This window comes from Triturus cristatus, chromosome 6 (assembly GCF_964204655.1).
Source record: "Triturus cristatus chromosome 6, aTriCri1.1, whole genome shotgun sequence".
In the NCBI taxonomy this organism is placed as follows: domain Eukaryota; kingdom Metazoa; phylum Chordata; class Amphibia; order Caudata; family Salamandridae; genus Triturus; species Triturus cristatus.
This window is the reverse complement of record NC_140589.1, coordinates 1830413354-1830431526: the sequence shown is the minus strand read 5'-3', so window position 1 is coordinate 1830431526 and position 18173 is coordinate 1830413354. Positions and strand designations below refer to the sequence as shown.

General features: G+C 43.7%; 2 protein-coding genes across 7 annotated transcripts in view; one reads left to right on the top strand and one right to left on the bottom strand.

Moving 5' to 3' along the window:
* The window catches only part of LOC146822122 (uncharacterized), a 517517-nt gene that overhangs the window by 380065 nt on the left and 119279 nt on the right, over nt 1-18173 (top strand). The window lies entirely within an intron of this gene.
* Nucleotides 1-18173, bottom strand: part of MAPRE3 (microtubule associated protein RP/EB family member 3) — a 767705-nt gene that overhangs the window by 662439 nt on the left and 87093 nt on the right. For 2 of the 6 annotated variants that reach the window (XM_085613228.1, XM_085613229.1), the window contains exon 3: nt 5237-5297. The exons of the other annotated variants lie outside the window; for them this stretch is intronic. The gene's annotated coding sequence lies outside the window, so the exon portion shown is untranslated. The remainder of the gene's footprint in view (nt 1-5236; nt 5298-18173) is intronic. 6 annotated transcript variants of the gene reach the window in all.

Here is an 18173-nt window from a genome sequence, read left to right as displayed (position 1 = left end):
TCCAGCAATAGTCCTTGCCACTGTCTGAAGCCTTCTCACCTCCCCCTTTCTGCTGATGGAAAAGCTTTTCCCAACTGAGTGTCAAGTTTCACCCCCATAAATTGGAACTTTGTCTGAGGTTCCAGTGATAACTTCTCTCAAAGTGAGCTCAATCTCTAGAAGAGCTTGATGCAGGCATTCGCAGAAGCTTTTGCTTCCTCCTTGGATGGTGATTTGACTAACAAGTTGTCCAGATTCGGGAACACCTGGTGACCTTCTCGTCTGAGAAAAGCGGCACCTGGCGTGAGACATTTGGTGAATATTCGAGGTGTTGATTTGAGTCCAAAAGGGAGCACCTTGAATTGATAGTGCTGACCTGCTACTGAGAATCAAAGATACTTTATGTGTTCGATGAATGGGTATGTGGAAGTATGCATCCGAAAGGTCCAGGGAGGTCAAAAAATCCCCTTCCTGCATCATCAGGAAGACTTCTTGCATGGTAATCATCCAAAATGACTGTTTCTTTAGAAACTAGTTCAACTCAATCAGATCCATTATTGTTCTCCATTGGTCTGCCTTCCTTTTGGTTAGGAAGAACCTGGAATAAAACCATTGGTTCCTTCATGATTTGGGGACAACTTCTATGGCTACTTGGAAGAAAAGCATGAGAATTTCCATTTGCAGCTTCTTCAAATAAAGATGATGTTCCTTTCGTGGTGGACAAACTGGGAGTCTCTGGAATGAATACCAACATATCGCCTGATTGGGTAATTTGTATCACCCAAATGTCTAATGTCACGTTCTTCCATGCAGGAGGAAAAAGGTAAATTCTCCCCTACCCCCAACTTCTAAAACCCAGATGGAAAAGGAGGTACAACCTGAGAGTCAAGCTCTTTTTTGATTACCATTGTTTCATGCTAGTGAAAAACGATGCTTTTTTCCTGAAGACCCACCAGAAGACTGTCATTGGTTCTGACTGAAGGAACAACTTTTATCGTAACCAGATTGTCTTTGAGGATAATATGAACGTCCCTGACCTCCATAATGACTGAATCTTCTTGAGCCACAAAAACTGGAAATCCCAAATCTGTGATACTGTTCAAGTCTGAATGCCTTTGTGGAGTCAGTGTCAGTCTTAAGACCGTGGAATGCTTCATTCTACATGTTAGTGAGGCCATCAAAAGGCATATCTAGGATCTTAGATTGGACATCAGTACGGAAGGCTGCAGACTTTAACCAGTCTTGTTTTCTTGGCTCAGTACCTCCTGACAATTGGTAAAAACCTGTGTTTGAGGCATCCAATACGGAGTCAATAATGAAGACGTTAGCTCTCCTTCCGTTATGATAGCTCTCACCGCTTCCTTTTTAATCTCAGGAATGAGTTCCAGGAATGGAACAATATCATGTCACATTTGGCGATCATAACGACCAAGAATCTGCAAAGCATTGGCTGTCTTTATTGAAATTGCTACCATAGACTAATTTATTTGCCCCTTATTATCAATGTTTTTTCTATCTATGTCTACAATATGATATTATTGGGGTCTTGGTTCTTCTTTGAGCTGAAGAAATGACTAAATCCAGTTTAGTATCATCAATGAGGCAAGCTGGAGCTGAATCCGGAGCCTTAGATTCTTCCTCCAGGCAAGGTATCACTGCTGGAACAGTACCACTTGTCTTCATTAATTTCAAACCCTTTGACCAGACCTATTTAAGAATGGGTATGGACTTAACACATTTTTGAGGTTGCTCTGAAAAGTCATAAAGAAAGCATGATTGATCTACAGACGTCATTGGTAGGTTGAATTTCTTGGCAGCTCTTTCAATTAATGAATAAAACGTAGCGATATCATCAGTAGAATCCTGCAGAATTGGTCCATCACCATTTCCACTTGGGACACTGAATTCCTGTCCATTAACATCCTATCCGCCACCATCTGGCGGAAATCCACATTCCTCCTCCTCTACATCAAAATATACAGAAACATTAGAGTTAACATCATCCATATCCTCTCCTTGAACAGATTCCCTTAGCATTGGAGGAGCTAGTAGCGAAGGGTGCTGAGGAGGCGAACTCGGTAAAGGAGCAGACTGAGGAGATGGCAGACTGGGTACAGCAATTAACCCCATGTTAGGGTTATTAGTTGGTTGCTGTGGTAATAACTTGTTGATAGTATTCATTATATGTTGCAACATTGATAAAAATCCCATCAGCACTTGGACCACATTTGGTTCTCTATAATATCTTGGTGGTTTCTGCCCTAAACTACTCGGAGTACTCTCAAACTTACAATGAATATGTTTACCAGCAGGAGTGTAAGGCTCCTCGTCGTCCATTTCATTAGCTCCAAATTCTGGGACATATCTTGCATCTAATTGTGTAGGTCTGTGATGCATAATCACAATCCTCTTCTTCTTGAACAGATTGCAATATTTGAGCTGGAGGCAAAATTGTTACCCTTAATGGTGAAAAAACATCTCCTCCTATGTCTTTTGTTAGCTGTATGGCTCTCAACTGTGAGGTCGTCGACAGTATTGCAGTTTTTCACAGTCTGTTCGACGTCAACGTCATTATGGCGGTTATCAATGGTGTGATCGTCGTTGACGGAACTGAAGTTGTAGATCTCATTGTAGACAAGGTACCATTTAAAGAGGAGTCTTTTGAAAATGTCTTCTTCTTTACAACAGGTAGATTCTCTCTATAGCGCTTGGAGACATTTATCTGGTTTGTTACCGGAGGAGGTGGCTGCAAGCGCTGTACTAAATAAATCATGCTCCAGGATACACAATAAGTCTCCCCTTATGCGCTGTCTTTGTGTAAGTGCTTGTAGGGGCAGTTTTCACAAAATCATCCCCTGAAGGAGGAAAATTTGCCTTATCCATAAGGAAGAATGCCAACCTCCTTTCTCTAGCCGTAAGTATTTTAGTTAAGACTTACAAATATTGCATGAGGTGACACTGTTTGAAAAGGAACAGCGCTCCGTATCCACCCGTATGAGGAGCAGTACCCCCTCCCCCCCCATGATGGGTAGCATAGACTCTAGATATTCCCCATTATGGGTTGCACAGACTCTAGATATTCCCACCTCTGTATCCTTTGGGAAATACCTAGAACGAGAACCAACCAGAACCCCCTTGTTGACCACCATCATAAGAAAGTGCTCTAAGTTACCGCTTTTAAACATCATGAGATCTTTCGGTCCTCCTATAATCTACTACACTTATAGGAGTGACCTCTAATAATATTTCGCAATTCCTTGATAGTCTACTAAATTTTTATGAGAGACCTACAAAAATATTGTTTGTTGGACATTTGGCTTTTTATCACAAATTTGTATCCATTCGATCTTAGATAAGCTAGCAGAGCGTAACCACAAACTCACACTTGCTACAAAAAACACAATCAGGAAGTAACGCCACAGTATGGGGGCCATTTTGTACGTGTTAACGTTCTAGTTGCCTCGCGCGCATCATAGGTGGAAGACACACACACACACACAGACACAGACACAGACACAGACACAGACACAGACACAGACAGACACAGACAGACAGACACAGACAGACAGACACAGACAGACAGACACAGACAGACAGACACAGACAGACAGACACAGACAGACAGACAGACAGACAGACAGACAGACAGACAGACACACACACACACACACACGATACTTAAACCGACTCTCCACAAACAACCCTTGCTCATCGGAGCCACAGGTAGGCATTGCTTGGGTGAGAGAGCAGCTTTGACAATGTTAGTACGGCACAGCCGCTACCCCTGGGCAACAAGCATTTCCTAATAACGAGGTATGGGTTTTAACATTTTGACTCTCATTATTGAACCCTTTTCTTCCCACAGTGTTTGACCACAAGCGCTCCTCCCCTCCCATGTTTAAGCTTATGGGACATTAGTTAAGCACCAAAGGTGTACGTTACCTCATTGTGCTTTTCTCATATATCTCACACAATGTTTTATGGCAGTTAAATACATCACTTAATTGACCTTCCACAAGTTTGGTGATGTGGTTTTTTCAAGAGCATATATCTCTATGATAATCATGTTCTATTCTACCCTTCCAGATTGTTTTTTTCAGGAACATACTGATTAGGTATTGTATGAATGCATGTTTACCATATGCACATTAGACTCTGACATTGATCAGGAAGACCACATAGGTTACTTGTAGAGTGGTTTTTGGGATCAACCGCTTTGGTCCTGAAGAAATGCGGAGGGGAAGGCTTGGACACATGTAGACCAGGGAGGAAACAGCCCATTATAGCATACATTCCTCCTCTCCCCTTTTTACTAATACCAGCTACAGGGAGTATTAAAGTTTAGTTTCCATGCAGCCAGGTATTTTTTTTTTAACTCACTTCATTGCCTCCGACCCTTCCACTCTCACACCAACACATAGAATCACCTCACTAACAAGTGCACCCACGTCTCTGTTGGTCACAGCACGCCCCGTCCCGCAGTGGGGTGGGAAGAACCTGATGATGAAGCATGCCACCAAGGGACCTTTTGGTGGGCGAGGGTTATTTTAACAAAACATATCGTTTTCCTATACACCTTTAGGAAAACCTATTGTCTTCTAACAGACACTTTAGAACAAGTTCTGGAAGGATAGCTTTTTCTATGAATGAAGTGTGGACTTTCTTTGTTTTTTCGCAAGTTATATAGGAGTCCGAGTCCACTACTTACCGTACCTCTTCACTCCCTCTCTTGTTAGTGGTTACTATTTAGACAGCGTACAGCTGTGGGAGTTTTTTCCTGTTTTCTAGGGGTAGCCCTCCCCTTATAATTGTTTGTAGTAGACCTGATCTCCTGGTTAAGAGGTCAGCAAACACAGTATCATGGCAGAGATCACAGGCCTTATTTTCTCCAACGAGGAGGTTGAGAGGATCCTAGCCACCATTAGCCCTTTTGAGGAACTAAATAACCCAGATCCCAGCCCAGATAAAAACGACTCGGATGAACTGACAACACTTAGAAGGACCGAGATTAAGACAGCATTACACGGTCTGATGATGACTGAATATTTAAGGGCAAACGCTGCCCCCAAAGTCTGATAGTACAGAACAACCATTCATTTTACAGCACGACAAGGCATTTAAAAAGGATTGGTCTTTAATATCCTGGCACTGTACACAGGATTGGTTCATCCTAATAATAAAAACTGCCACCCACATTGCCCAGAAATTAAAGACTGATATAAACTATTGAAGTACACCTCAAAAGTTACCAACCTACCAGTGCTTTGAAGAAATGTCTTGAAGAACTCAACCAAACCATGAATGATTTCGAAGCCACCCTAAAACAAAGCAAATACACATAATTAAAGAAGCATACCAGACGATTCAGCCAGGAGAGGGTGTACCCCTACATACGAGAGGATTACGTTCCATCATCAAGTCATCAGGACTTGAACACAGACGGGGACACTTCAGACACAGGCTCCAACAGCTCAGGCTCTAGCAGACACCCTGGATCTGGCTATCAAGGGAGAACCACTCAGGTAAGGAGAGCGCATTTCAGAGGGACACGAGGATGGGGCCCCTACCAAGGACCCCCTTCATACTCCCTTTTTCCTTATGGCCCACCAATGACACAAGGCCCACCGGTACCCTACAACCACTGGAACATTCCCCAACAAGACTTAAAATATTACCCTCAGAAACCTTTTTTAGGGCCACGCCCAGGCCCCAGGAAGGGTCGGAATCGGAAGGAGGAGCCAAGTCCATTGGTCCACAGAAACAGGAATCGTCAGTGGTATCGACCAGGAGTGTGACAGCTGCCCTGAGCAACCAACCGACAACCAGCAGAAAGACCACTCAGTGGTGAATCTTACCGACCAGGTCTTGACTCAGGCACAAAAGGAAATCCTGGAAAAAGGATTGTGCTTCGTACCCATGGAGAGACTAGACAAATTCAAACTTTGCAAAGAAGTCAACGAGTTCATGAGGAAATTGAAACGCGGAGCCTACTTCAACGAAAAAGAACCAGACCAGAGAGGAAAATGACACAGGCCTTAGGATGAACCCCACCTTCACTCCCCCTAATACCTTGGTGCCAACGGAGTTACTGGTTTTTGAGAAGGCAGTTATGAAAGAGATAGAGGACATCAACCCGGATAACCACCGCATTTTCCACAACACCATGAAAGAACAAAAACAAGCTATCAAGGAACTGGCAAACAACGGCAACTTAGTCATTAAGCCTGCTGACAAGGGAGAAGTGATAGTGATCCCAACCTCAGAGGCCTACGATCAGGAATGTAAATGCCTTTTTAGAGGATCCCAGGAATTACGAGCTCTTGAGAGATGACCCAACTGAGTCAATAAGGGTCCATATTGCTAGCATGGTAGAGGAATCACTGACCCATGACTGGATCTCAAACAAAGAGGGTGGATTTCTAATCAACAAGTCACCTGCAATACCCTATTTTTACACAATACTTAAAACCCATAAGACCTTGATCCACCCCCCAGGACGTCCAATTGTGTCGAGCATAGGATCCATTTTGAAACCTTTGTCTAAATTTGCAGATGCCTTCCTGCGACCTCTTGTACAAAAGACAGACACCTACCTTAAGGACACGAAAGATGTCCTGAGGCACCTGCAGGACAAGAATTTTGACCCTACAAGTGAATTCCTCATGGACTTGGATGTTGAGAGCCTCTACACTAGTCTCCCTCATGATGAAACATTGCGCATCATTGAAGATGTACTCAGAGATTGACTGGGAATACCAAACGCCGCATAACATTGTGATGGACTGCTGTAAATTAGCTCTTACCAGAAACGTCTTTCAATACAAAAACACACTCTACCTCCAGAAACACGGGACCAGCATGGGCAGTACCTTCGCCCCCAGTATAGCTGGTCTGTATGTCCATCATTTGGAGTCACATAAGATCCTTAACTCAAATAACTCTTTCCAGCCACACATCAGGATATGCATGCGCTACATAGACAACGTTTTAGTCATCTGGAATGGCGACAGGGAAACAGACAACAGGTTCATGAGTTGCCTGAATTACTCAAATGAATTTCTGAAGTTCACGAGCACCATCTCCAACAAAGGAACAGTATTTCTGATCCTTAACATCTTCTCACAGGATGGTGGCTTAATAACCATGACACATTTCAAAGGTGCAGCAAAAAACTGTCTCCTCCTCTATGGCAGTTGTCATCCGCGGCACCTACGGGACAATCTCCCGTACGGTCAGTTCTTGCGACTCAGGAGAAATTGTTCCAATTTGAAAGATTTCAAGGAACAGGCAGAGGATCTGCGAAAAAATTGGAAAGAAGGAATTACCCGACCAGGGTAGTGGACAAAGTGCTCAAACGAGCAAGGAGAACCACAGGGACGCTCTTTTGGAACCTGCACCACAGAAACCCAAGGAAGAGACACCAATCTGTATAACAACATTCAACACTGGCTCCAACCAAGTAACCAAGGTAATAAATAAACACTGGTGCATACTCAACTGTGGGCACTTGAATTTTCCTAAACCAATGTTTTCACACAGAAGAGGAAGGATTTTGCAAGACATGGTGGTGCACACAAGGCCACAAAAAACAACAGAAGAGGGGGCACCAAACAGTCTACTCCCGCCCTTGATGGGCCATCATCCCTGTGGGCACATTAGTGTATTTCAACTGACCACAAGAAGTAAAAACATCACCTTTAACAATGGCACAGGTTGGGAACAACGTAGTTTCACGAACTGTAACAGCAAAAACGTGATCTACCTGATCACCTGCCCATGCAGTCTGCACTACATTGGGATGACCACATGCCCTGTCAAAACATGCATTGGCGAACACAGAAGTAACGTCAAGTGCTTGGGAACAAATCACACAATACTGGACCTACAATGGACAGTCATTGAGCAAGTGAACAATGAGGCGACACTGTTTGAAAAGGAACAGCTCTGGGTGTTCCGCCTGGGCACACATACAAGGGGACTCAATGATGACATACCATGGGGGCAACTTAAGTAGATATCTTATGAGCAATACCTTACTAGCTGTAACCCTTATCCACCCGTGTGAGCAGCAGTACCCCCCATGATGGGTAGCACAGACTCTAGATATTCCCCATGATGGGTTGCACAGACTCAAGATAGTCCCACCTCTGTATCCTTTGGGAAACACCTAGAACAAGAACCAACCATCATAAGAAAGTACTCTTCGTTACCACTTTTAAACATCATGGGATCTTTCGGTCCTCCTATAATCTTCTACACTTATAGGAGTGACCTCTAATAATATTTAGCAATTCCTTGATAGTTTACTAAACCTTTACGAGAGACCTACAAAAATATTGTTTGTTGGACATTTGCCTTTTTATCACAAATTCTTATCCATTCGATCTTAGATGAACTAGCAGAGCGTAACCACGAATTCACGCCTGCTACAAAAAAACACAATCAGGAAGTAACGCCACAGCGAGGTGGCCATTTTGTATGTGTTAATGTTCTAGTTGCCTCACACGCTTGCGCATCATACGCAGAAGTCACCGCAATCACCTGGAGCCAGTTATGTACCTAAGTGGCGGCCATCTTGTGCTGTTAGCATTCTAGCTCTCAGGCACACACACGCGCACAATGCAGATGCTACCGGATACTTAAACAGACTCTCCACAAACAACCCTCATTCATCGGAGCCACGGGTAGGCATTGCTTAGGTAAGGGAGCAGCTTTGACGATGTATGTACAGCACAGCCGATCACCCTGGGCAACAAGCATTTCCCAATAACGAGGTATGGGTTTTTACATTTTGACTCATTATTGAACCCTTTTCTTCCCACAGTGTTTGACTACAAGCGCTCCTCCCCTCCCGTGTTTAAGCTCATGGGGCATTAGATAAGCACCGAAAGTGTACGTTACCTCATTGTGTTTTTCTTATAAATCTCACATAATGTTTTATGGCAGATAGTCTTTTCTTATAAATCTCACATAATGTATTATGGCAGATAGTCACCTGATGTCTCTTTCCAGTGTTAAAACAATGGTAACACTACGAAATAATCAAATAAGGAATCGATTTCTACAGATGAACTCATATAGAATGTGTGTTTTTTGTTATTTGTCTTCGTTGTTCGTCATGACAAAGGGCAGCACGGCACTCACGTGATTAAACAAGGAGTAGTCCTGCACGAGTGAAAATATATCACTAAATTGACCTTCCACAAGTTTGGTAATGTGGTTTTTTCAAGAGCATATAATCTTTGATAATCATGTTTTATTCTACCCTTCCAGATTGATTTTTTTTCCAGGAACATACCGATTAGGTATTGTATGAATGCATGTTTACCATATGCGCATTAGACTCTGGCATTGATCAGGCAGACCACAAAGGTTACTTGTAGAGTTGATTTAGGGATCAACCCCTTTGGCCCTGAAGAAAAGCGGAGAGGAAGGCTTTGAAACATGTAGACCAGGGAGGAAACCGCCCATTATAGCATACATTCCTCCTCTCCCCTTTTTACCAATACCAGCTACAGGTAGTATTAAAATTAAGCTTCCATGCAGCCAGGTATTTTTAACTCACTTCATTGCCTCTGACCCTTACACTCTCACACCAACACATAGAATCACCTCACTAACAAGAGCTCCCACGTCTCCGTCGGTCGAAGCATGTCCCTTCCCGCAGCGGGGCGGGAAGAACCAGGTGATGAAGCATGCCACCAAGGGACCTTTTGGTGGGTGTGGGTTATTTTAACAAAACATATTGTTTTCCTATACACCTTTAGGAAAACGTATTGTCTTCTAACACACACTTTAGAAAAAATTCTGGAAGAAAACCTTTTTCTATGAATGAAGTGTGGACTTTCTTTGTTTTTTCACAAGTTATAGAGGAGGCTTAGTCCACTATTTACCGTACCTCTTCACTCCCTCTCTTGTTTGTGGTTACTAAATAAATCATGCCCAGGATACAAAATAAGTCTCCCCTTATGCACTGTCTTTGTGTAAGTCCTTGAAGGGGCAGTTTTCACAAAACCCTTCCCTGAAGGAGGAAAATTTGCCTTATCCATAAGGAAGAATGCCAACCTCCTTTCTCTAGCCTTTAGTGTTTTAGTTGAGAAAGACTTAAATATTGCATTCCGATGGCTTATAAATTGGACAAAAGCAATGAATACATTTAAGAGTGCGAGTCATCAATGTAAATCTTCTTGATCCCACAAGATGAACAAGCTTTAAATAGAATAGAGATTTCTTCTCTTTGTTATACATGTTGACAGTTGGTGAAAGTTAGTTGTTAGATCTAATGATCTGTGTGGTCCAGAAAATCTAATAATCTACCCTAAACCAACTCACAGTACCACAGTGCTGAAGATAGAGCTAGTTCATTCCAGGGCAGACCAATATAGTAACAATTTGAGGTTTATTAGAAGTTTAGCGCAGAGCTCTGACAGGGGACTCCCTCACACACGACATGCAGTAGAAATCTGAGCTATGGTGGCCTCTAGGGGGGAAGTAGGAGTGCTTAAGCTTCCACCTCCTTGACTGAAGTTTGGATTCTTTCAAAAGAAGTGGTCTTGCTACTAAAGATACTATGCTGTTTCAGGCCAATGAGCCTTTTGTATTGTATACAGTATATTTTTACACTGTTTACTGCTACATGCATGTACCGGGGATTCCCAGCCTTACAACTGGGAAGGATTGAAGCATGAGAAAACATAAGAGATCCAATGTTGGAGAACTAAGGGCCACTTAAGATCCAGCTGGAGTAGTTTCTCTTACTCCTTCCAAAAAGGAGGCAAAGAGATAAATGCAGGAAATATGAATGGACTGTCCCACATTGAAAGGCACTTGCACCTTTTGTAGAAAATATACCTTATCTGTATTCACCTCTTAATCAGGAAAGTAGATTGGTTATGGACAATGCACACAAAGAGCCTGCAGCTCCCTGAGACAACACGTTCTAGTAAGCATAATAAGGAAGACGGTTTTAAGAGTCAATCTAAGTGAACAAATGTAACTGGGAGTAAAAGTTGTGGACATCATAAACTCAAGGACCTAAATTAAGGTCCCACAACATTATAACAAAAGGCGCAGGTGGAAACATATAGATAAAGCCTTAAAAAAAAAAAAGCATCACAACATGTGATTTGAATAGGAAGACTGATTAGGCAAACAGAAATGCTGAAAAAGCCGATAAGTACTTTTCACCAGAGCCCAAGGCAACACCCTGCTGAACCAGAGGTAAAAACAAACAAAAGGAAATAAGACAATTTGGCTTGAAAAGGGTTGAACAGTCAGCCTTCACAGCAGGGCATTAATTAAGTCCATTGGCCAGCATAGAAAGATTTGGTGGATGGGTAGCGAGCAGCTAGGATCAAATCCACGGTCTACAAATACACTCAGCTGGTTCTGCTCAATTTCCAGGCATGGAGGTGTAAAATGAGGTTAGGGGGCATGACACTGCCCCTCTGCTGGGAAAGTCGACTCTCTCGAAGGAGTCAAAGTGGAGGGCATTTGCTCAGATTTACCAGGTCAGGATGCCAGACAGTAAGGGCTATCAAGATAACCTGCACTAGGTTTTGCTTGACCTTCTTCAGGACCTGTAGGATAAGCGCCAGCTGCCAAGATGCATAAAGAAGGCATGAGTCCAACCAAAAGTAGAATGAGTCTCCTTAAGAACCAAAAAAAGGAAACTCCAAGGTGCAAAAGGTAGGAGGACACTACATGTTCTAGAAGGAAGTAAACGTCTACCACAGGCATGCCCCATTGGGCAGAGACACTTTGAGCCTCCTCTCAATGCAGACAGCAATCATGGTCCACAAAATGGTGCACCCTGGTGTTGAGGAAATCAGTTAGGTGACTGATCGTTACAGAAACCCTGTGAGGAACTAGTGACCACCACAGTTGCAGATCCTCAACACACAGAACAACACCCTTGCACCACCCTGCTTGTTGCCCTACCACATGGCAACAGTGCCATCTACTAGACAGACCTGCACCCTGATGAAAGGTGGAAAAGCACAGATGGGCAGCCAGCTTGCATACAGCTCCAGAAAACTGATAAAGTGCCATTGCTCCATTGGAGACCAGAGTCCTCCGAGTACCACATCATACAGGTGGCAGTACTAGCAGGATTGTTGCATCTGTCACAACCATGAGTGCTGTATGGGGGTGGAAAAGAGTCTGACAAATATCAGAATGACATCTGTCATCCATTAGTGAAGATCCTAGGCTGCCTTTCCAAGACATGGATGTTGTTTAACAGGCAACCCAGAGTTGGGCCCACTGCAACTTAAAGTTCCAGTGTAGTGCCAGTACATGCCATGTTCAGGTTCAGGGAGGACCTGGCTTGGCTGTTCGGGCTGGACTGTTAAGATTAGAGCAGGGTCAAGAGTGATTTGCAAATAGCTGGGTCCAAACTGAGGTGGCACGGTGTGCAAAACAATGAAGGATTGGAATGCGGCCTGAGGGATTACCAGTGACTGAGATTAATTCAAGCATTGCATTCATCACTGTTTTGTATACTTATTGAATCGCCCAAAGTGGGATGGGTATGCTGAGACATGGGTGCCATGCACACTGTGACACTGGAACCAAGCTGCACTCAGGTGATGAGCCTATGACTAGGGCAAAACCGGCCCTGGGTTGCTTGTTTTCCGGTTCAGGGAGGACTTGACTTAGCAGTTCGGGCTGGACTGTTCCGACTGGAGCAGGGTCAAGAGTGATTTGCAAATAGCTGGGTCCAAACTGAGGAGGCATCGTGTGCAAAATAACAATGGATTGGGATGCGGCCTGAGTGATTACCAGTGACTGAGATTAATTCAAGCATGCCATCCATTACTGTCATCCATTACTGTTTTCTATACTTATTTTACCTGCCAGCAGGCATGATGCCCAAGCAGGATAACCAAGAAAACTCCAAAACATTCAGGCCAGAACCAAGGTACAAGTCCAAAACAACAAGTGGGATGATAGTCTGACTGTCCCGGGCTCACTGTGTGGCTGGAAAGGCCTTCAAAGACACAGTGTTTAGGATGGTCATAATGAAGAGAACCTGCTTCATAGTTCAAAGATAGGATTTTAGTTTGTTGATCTAGAACCCCAGAGTAAGCAGCAACAAAACGGTCACCTGCAGGTGGTCTGTAACTAGCTGAAGTAATGGTGCTCTCAGAAGCCTGGAACTAGGAAGTTTCAAGATTTATATCCAGTACCCCTGCACTGCCTCAGATACCATCTTGATTACACACTTGGCAAACAGATTGAACTTCATTGGAGAGAATGTCTGAATAATAAATCGAGGAATCAATGAATTCTCAGCCGAATTGCATGTGTCACCACCACAGACACTTTGATGATCATCCGGGCGGTTAAGATAAAGTCAAAGAGCAGGATGGTAAATTGGTAATGCACCCTCCAGACTACGAATTAAAGATAAACGTGTGGAAGGAAATGCAGGATCGACACATGAAGTAAGCACCCCGAAAGTCCAAGGAGACCACACACTGTTTGTCATCCAAGCCCGTAGCACCTAGCCAAGTGTTGAAATTTTGAATTGTCCTTCCTCAGTAAGGTATTCAGAAGTCTGATATTCAATATTAGCCTCAACCCCCTATCCTCCTTAGGAACTAGGAAGTTTCAAAATTAACATCCTGTACCATCCGATTCCTTCTTGAGCACACCCTTGGGAAGCAAAGACTGAACTTGGAGAGAAAGTCTAACCAAGCATTGGCATAGCCAATAGGTCTCGCCTTTGGGACCTTATAAATGCATAACTACAGACTTATAAGGTCCCAAAAGCGAGACCTATTGGCTATGCCAAGCGGCCGTGCGGCCGCGAAAGTGATCCCGATCACGATCAAACATCAAAGCGGCCGGGCTGCCGCTAAAGTGAAAGTAATTGCGCTAAAGCGCGGCGCGCGCACCCGCGCACATGCACTGTAGCTCTAGGCTGGCCTGGTAGCACTTTTTGGAGCCCTCTCTATAAGTCTCACCAGGCCAGCGCATGCGCTGGGTCAGGCGAGACCTAATAATAACTGGAGGAACTTCAGAAGGGGTGGAAACAAAAAGGAGGGAGTAACCAACTTGAACAACTAAAAAGACTCAGTAGTCTGAAATAACTTCACACCAGTTGGGCACATAGAAAACATGTGCCCCCCCAACCCCCCCCCCCCCCCCCTCCCCACTAGCCTAAAATGACGACTGAAGTGAAACTAAAGCAGCTTGGGACAGATGCAGCAAGTGAAGTGGAGAAAGAGGAATACCGGACTTGCTGGTGGCAACAGCCTTTGCCACCAGCCTATCCTTTTGAGTCACAAAAAGGATAGGTTGCGAGGGCTGCTGCTGGCAATACACAAGACCTCTCAAATAGCCCTGGAACTTTCAGTGCTGTTGGTGGAACTAACAGGCAAGGGGAAAAAGGCACAATGAGCGCACCATATCCCTGTTGTCTTTCAAGTGCTATGGAACAGATTATGCCTTCTCAAAGAGCACGGCTCCATCAAATGCATTTGCATTAAAGTAGCCTGAGCATTACTGGAAAAGCCAGTGGCGCACATCCAGGTATGGCAATGAATAACCACTTGTGTCCGTGCAATCCATGGTGTCTAAGTTAGCCCAAAGAAAATAACTGGTCACATCCTGCCTGCTGTGCATCATCTATGAGAAGGAATTTTTGAAATCTTCAGGAAGGGCAGGCAAAATTTTAATCGACATGGCTTAAAAGTAGGAGTATAAAGGCCTAAGAGGCACACTGTGTTCAAAGACTTGAGGTCCAAACTGGCAGATAAAAACAATTGTGCCAAAGAACCAATTTGTTTGGATTTCTTGCCCAGCACAGTTATCAAAAAGGCATTTATCTTAACCTTGCAAGTGGAAACCAGCAACATAAGGCTTTCCGGAGTGTGGAGCTAAGTCGAAAATGGCCTATGGCTCTGTGCAATCGGGCTGCTCATGTGGCAGGAGGGCTAGAAGAAAGTTTAGACCATGCTCCTGAAAGGCAGTCTGTAACAATCTAATTAAAATCAACAAGGGGCTCAGAGGTAGATGGCCAAAGTTGAAGAATTTCAGTCAACAAATTAACCTCGTACCCACCACAGGCATCTGCAAGCCCAAGTCTTCCCCGGCCCTGTGCACCGCCACTGCAAAGAAGGAACTCTCATGAATAGGAGGACCCTGGGCATGGGGCAACAAGGGAGTCATCCAGAACTACAGGCTGCACTTTTATCATCTCAAAGTGTGACATGGCATCAGGGCTGGACTGAGAACGCAAACCAGCCCTGGCAATTAAGTCTGAGACTGGCCTGGTATCTGGGGCCTGAGACCTCCATGCCAAGGTTAGAGACCGTTTTAGGACCCTGTAACAATACTGGCCTCTGCACAGAAGCAGCGACTTAGGAGAACAATATGTCTAGCAGAGATAAATAGGTCACATTGTTCGTTAGAAGGTCAGGAAACATCTTGCGGTCAGTAAGTTGAGCTACTGCATGAAACTAAGATCATATCTCCCTCCAGACTCAGGAAACCAGTAGTGCATTAGCGCAGAGGCTAAAAAAATAGGTTACCACAATCTCCATCTGCTAGAGGTACGAGCCAAGATGCACCAATCATATAAGAGCCAGCTTCCTCTGAAGCGCTGTGGATTCTTACACATTTAGCTTGAACATGTACATAGGAAGAAATACCTGGTGCACATCCTGCCTTAGTACATACTGACACACATATGCACACTTGTGTTGGATTCACACCTAAAAGTCGTATTGCTGGTCACTCTCTACTGCAGAAACCACTGCTTCACACCTAACCGGCTAGATGGCTTGATGGAAGAAACCACATGCAAAAGGTCAGATAAGCTTGGCAAATCAGCGGTGAGCAGGATATAACCACGAGTTGCGCAGTTCGATAAATATATCCTTGCTCTGCTTAAATTCCAAGAATCAAATCACATAGGAGGTTTCCACGCTCATAATGTGAGGCTAGGCCCACCTACCTGACCTTCTGTTTTCAAGAAATTGTTACATCTAATGATGACATCTTGTATGTCCTGTGTGAATATTGATTGCATCAGTGATGAACTTGTAACCTGCTTTGTGGCTTGGGGTAATAAATAGGGCTGCTTCGGAGTTAAAACTTCAGACATCAAGTTGCATCTCCACAGAGGTGAACTGATCTCTCCTGTAGTGACTTATCTTCACTGCAGTGTTGTACTAAACCCATATTGCTGTGTCAACTTGTTTTTCTTGGTGTTTGTTTTCACCTCTAACATATTGGCGAGCATTTGAGCCAGGAGTTCCACTTCTTCTCACCGACTGCCACATCCAGGGCACTGCCTGTCCTCTTTGAATGAATCTGCACATTTAAAAAGAAGTAAGGAAGACACCGGTTTTCAAGATCATCTAACTTGTCTGGCGACAGGTAGGATTTAGGAGCTGGCATCATTGAGTTGAGAACAGTGCAAACTTCGTTCCTTTTATTTTACAAGTAATTTTTTGACATTGGAATATGTTATATAATAGATTTGCATGCATGACAGTGTATTGACACAATATTAAAGGATCCCAGTGGTAAATCCGGAAAATACTAGGGACCTGGTTAAAGTAGCCGGAAGTGGTCATGGGAAGAGTAGGACTTTAGGCTGGACAGCCCGCGTACGTTCTGACGTTGTGGCAAAGGAACAGGTGGAAACCTGGTGTTCACTGGAACTTTATCCCCAGTAAGATCAGAACACTCAAGTCAGACTCCCCAGACTAAGTCTGGAAGTCACAGTTTGTAGTTACAAGCAGTAAACAGCTGTCCTCCCTATGAATCTGGGGAGAAGTAACCAGTAGTTTTGTTTTGCCTTAGTATGAAGTTTAGAGTAGATAAGTAGGTCTATGTAAATGTAAATAGAAATGTGGCCACAGATTAATGTCATGGTTGTTTTATGTTGTTTATGTTATGCAGTGTATAAACTTAGGATTTCCTACTTTGTGAGGAATGCTGTAGAATGTTAGGAAAGGAAACCTAAGTAATTGACCGAGTTAGGCACATGTCTCAAGAGTCCACGAGTGATCAATTACAACAGGTCTCCAAATTAATTGTCCATCTTTATAACAGCCAGGTTGTAGGTTTCTTCAATGGCACTGACCCCAGTAGACTACCAATACCAGTGCCATCTAACAATCCCTTAATGGGAGACATTCTTGAAAGCCTAGGTATTGACACCATATCACCTTTAGGTCTAAGGACAACATAAATTGATGTAATAACGTTAGACGATTAGAATTAATTGGAATTTTTTTATAACATCTTACGGGGACATAGATGAATATCTTGAGGGTATACAGTCACTGTTTGACAGCATTCTCCTATCACAGGATTCAGTAAATCAAACTTGCAGTAGAAGAGGATGTCATTTTTGAGACTGCAATCACATTTTAATATAAATCTAAAAGTAAACTAAAATATTTGTCTCATATGCCTAAATGTGTAGAGAGTCGAAAATGTTAGACTAGACTCTGTTTTGGGTTCACCGGCCCAACAAAACTAGATTATTTATTAGAATGTTGAGACTAATTGAGTTGAAAGGGAAGAAACACAGATTGTATTTATAGGGAATGTACGCCAGGAGTAGGGAGACGGCTGGATCTCCAGGATAATAAGAAATAATTAGAACAATATGATCATATGAAAGAATTCTGGAATATAAAAAAGGTGACATAAATACAGGTACTAAGTCAACAAGCCTACCTAACTGTCAAAGTAGGGGGGGTTTTGGAGGTTGGAAAAAAGTGGACTCTCAATTAATGGAGTAGAAATTGATGCACTTTCCAGAGCAACGTACCTATTCAAATATAAGACAAGGTCCCCCAAAGTGCCATGGAGTCCCCTGTAGGAAGCCTGGTCGAGATATTCCCTAAAAACAGAGACCGGATAGAAAACATTGCACAGAATGGCACAAAGCCACTAAATACCACACACCCATGGTCCCAGGAGCCTGTCAGCCCTCCCACTCAAAGAGACCCAGGGGCTGACATAAGGGCAGTACAAAGAAAAATCAGAAGTCTGTCAGTCCTCCCACTGAGAAGGGACTTAGAGGCAGATCCAAGGGCAGTTTAAAGAAAATCCACTCACAGAAACAAGTAGTAGCTGCACAAGCCCAGAATAGGCCAAGAGGGAGGCTCAGAAAATGGCCAAAGCCAGAGGGTCTTAGTGATAAAGCAGAAGGGGGGGATATCGAG